Below are 3,351 nucleotides of genomic sequence, written 5' to 3'. Positions count from 1 at the left end.
TCTCTCTCTCTCTCTCTCTCTCTCTCTCTCTCTCTCTCTCTCTCTCTCTCTCTCTCTCTCTCTCCCTCTCCCCCTCTCCCTCTCCCTCTGCCTCTGCCTCTCCCTCCCTCTTTTTCTCCTTCTCTCCCTCTCTCGTTCTCTCTTAGCTTTCCATAGAGAAAAAAAGAAACCAAGCCAAAAAAAATGTGAAGGCTTGATCTTGGCTTTTTTACAAACAGATGTTGCTTGTCATTCTGTTGTTAAGCAGGCATCAGATTGGAGCAAGCAGAAGCTTAGGGGAAACAACAGTAGAGTTTGAAAAAAGTGTTGGGGAGGGTCAAAAATGGGGGTTACTGAATAGGATGGTTGTTTTTTCTTTCTTTCTTTCTGGAGTTCAGTTTAATGGTGGCAGTCATTTTCCTTGTTTTTTTTGTTTTTTTTTTTTGTTTGAGTTTTTTTTTTTAAAGGGGGGATAGAAACTGGAAATCAATAGCTACTGAGGTCCCCAGCTTAGAAAAGCTGATTCTCATATGGGTGAAATGCAGATAGAGAGTTCTGTTGGAAATTTTAAGGCATTTTCGGTAAGTGAATGTTTACCCTGGAATAAGGCAGGGATCCTTCTGTCTCTGCTGTAACCTAGTTCTGTTGGATTTGTCAGTAGATTCTCTCTGTAAGTATCATTGTGGAGGTTACAGGCCCTTTGTTGCCTCTCCAAGAACAAGAATCACATTGTTATACAGTAAATCTTTTAATGAAACACTGATTCTTTCCATATTGTTGATCTTTTGTTTTGCTGCATGAAAGCTGATTCAATCCTCAATTTTTTCCCCTTCTTCCCCTGCTTTCTAAATCTAATTGCGGTATGCTCGGGAGCAAACATGACTTTGAACTGAAAGAGTTAAAATGAGTTGGCAACCAAGCAGCATTTTAGCAGCCTTTCAGTTCATTTAAATGTAAGAAATCACAGCCGTCCGAATTTTGAAATTTTGCTTCTCAGGCTTCCATTTTAAGATCAGGAGTTCATTTTTCATTTTTTATTTTCATGTGTATGGTTTAAAAGAAACTCTTCTTTCGTTAAGACTGTTATCACGAGAAAGGGTCTCCTGTGAATAGTATCATTATTTATATTTTAAAGGAGAAGAAAAATGTCCATTTTGTACAAATCTACTCCTCTTAATACTGAAAGTAGATTCCCTTAACCAGCTATACATAAGACAACTTGTTACTGGCAAAGTCGCTTTCTCCTTTGTTTCATCATTGGTGCCTAAAATAAATTTGCCTCTAATTTCTCAATCTTCGATTGTTGATATGAGTGTTAGCTCCAGTTCTGTGTACATATATGCATAAAGAACCAGAGCAATGGCTTAAGAAAGAAAGAAAGAAAGAAAGAAAGAAAAGAAGGAAGGAAGGAAGGAAGGAAGGAAGGAAGGAAGGAAGGAAGAAAGAAAGAAAGGAAGAAAGAAACCAAAAATAGGGGTGGGGGGAAGCCATCCAAATAATCTAAGGACATCCATTTCTGTTTTCTTATGTTTTATTCTGACTATCCCTTATTCTGTTTTGCTGTTTTTCATTTACTATTCTCCAAAAATGCTACAAGTACTTACATTTTTCATTTCATGTGAAAATATTTATTTGGAGGGTAGGGAAAGAGAAGGCAGCAGGGAGAGTCATAAATACCAATTTCTAATTTTCTTCTTGCCTGAAAGGAACATGAATGACATGGTATTGCTTCTCTCCCCACTCCACCCCCTCCACCACCGCCACCCCCCTCTCTTTTCTGGTCAGTCTTCTCTTCGTAAAGGAGAATTAATTCCTGATAAGTTAGCTGACTCCAGCGCCTGCAACCCCTGCGTTGCCTGTTTGATAGACGCTTCCACACTATGGTCTGGTCTCCTTGCGGCAATATTGCGTCAAAATAGGCTCGGTGTGATACATGGCACAGACGAATTGCTCTTGGGGAGCGACATTGCTTAGATGTACCTCTTTTGTTTAGGTGACTGGATTTTTCGGCAAAAAATGAGGGTAGTGGAGGGCAAGAGAATAGCCATCAGGAAAAATTGGAAAGCCAGAAGGAGACTAAACTGTAGTAGTTTTCTCTACTGGGTGATGCTAGGGTGGATACCAAGTGTAGATTTGAATTATTCTGTTCCTTTTTCTTAAAAAAAAAAAGTCTAATTTAATCGTCCCCTTCCCCTTATTATAAAAGAGGGATGCCAAGATTCGGCACCTTAAAAAAAAAAAAAAAAGGAGGGGAAATGGAAATCTTTCTGTTGGTATCTCGTTTTGCTGACATCACAACGTGTTTGGCGTTCAAGTCCACTGCCGGGCAAAACTCAAATAATTTTTTTTCCTTGCTAGCAGCTGCACAGTTAGTTTGCCTTTACATTACTAAAGGAACAATAAAATGAAAGGCAAAACCGGCATCTAAAACATGGCCAATGAAAGGAAGTTGGAATGGGAGCCAAGAATCCTGCTGTGGTGGAAGGAGGATAGACTCCATGAATCCACCACAATCCGGGATTTCGCTTCTTTTTAACAATCCCATCTGCAGAGAGAAATAATGACTCCTGAATCATTTCAGAGTCAAAAAGTTAAAGCGGGGGCTGGATGGTGCTACGCGGGTCCAGGTAATGACTCCCCGATTTAATTATGCCTTAACCAATCTTGCTTATGTAACTATTGATATTGTGACTTGGTCCAAAACACTGGGACTTGGGAGTAGTCTGGGGTCCTCTCAATTCTTATTTGATCATTTCTTTGGCAAGATGGCTTACGAGATCTATCCGTAGCCGGAGAAATTCCAGGAAAAAAAAAAGGAAAGTCGTTTATTTTCAGAGAGTCTATTATTTTTCTGTCATGCGGATAAATATAATGATGTTCCATGATTTTTTTTTTCCTTTTGGTAAATAAAATTCCATTTTACCCTTTGGCATTCTTTCTTAGTCCTCACCACTGAGTTTTGGCTTTGCTTCTGTTTGAGTCTTATAAAAATTAAGGTCTCCAAAAGAAATAAAAAGACTCTTGATTCATTTAAAAAAGTTAAAAAAAAACTGTTTTGTCTTCCAGCTATGGGCGATTTTGAAGATCTTGGCCTAGCAAGATGGCAGCGGGTTTTAAAATGGGATTCCCATGAAGTTAACACTTTTTCAGGTAACGGCATTTTCTTGTGATACCCCAGACCTTTCGTTTCTGCAGGGATTATATTTTTTGAGAGGCAGTTTGACTTATTTATTCTAAATGATGATGCGATTTTAGGACAAAATATGCATTTGTTAGTAGCGATCATTTTAAAGAAATTTGGAGTCAATGTTAATTCCCCCCCCCCACCCCCCGAATTATGTGAATGAAGTTAAAAGAGAGCCAGGGAATGTG

The 3,351-nt window shown here is 38.9% G+C and overlaps 1 long non-coding RNA gene across 3 annotated transcripts in view; it reads left to right on the top strand.

Annotated features, from left to right (window-relative positions):
* The window catches only part of LOC123242123, a 200,977-nt gene extending 197,851 nt beyond the window's left edge, over window positions 1-3,126 (top strand). For all 3 annotated transcript variants that reach the window (XR_006505803.1, XR_006505802.1, XR_006505804.1), the window contains one exon: window positions 3,046-3,126. This is a non-coding gene — a long non-coding RNA (uncharacterized LOC123242123). The remainder of the gene's footprint in view (window positions 1-3,045) is intronic.
* The last annotated feature ends 225 nt before the right edge of the window (window positions 3,127-3,351 follow it).

Source organism: Gracilinanus agilis, chromosome 3 (genome assembly GCF_016433145.1).
Source record: "Gracilinanus agilis isolate LMUSP501 chromosome 3, AgileGrace, whole genome shotgun sequence".
Classification (NCBI taxonomy): Eukaryota; Metazoa; Chordata; class Mammalia; order Didelphimorphia; family Didelphidae; genus Gracilinanus; species Gracilinanus agilis.
This window is presented reverse-complemented; position numbering and strand designations above follow the sequence as displayed.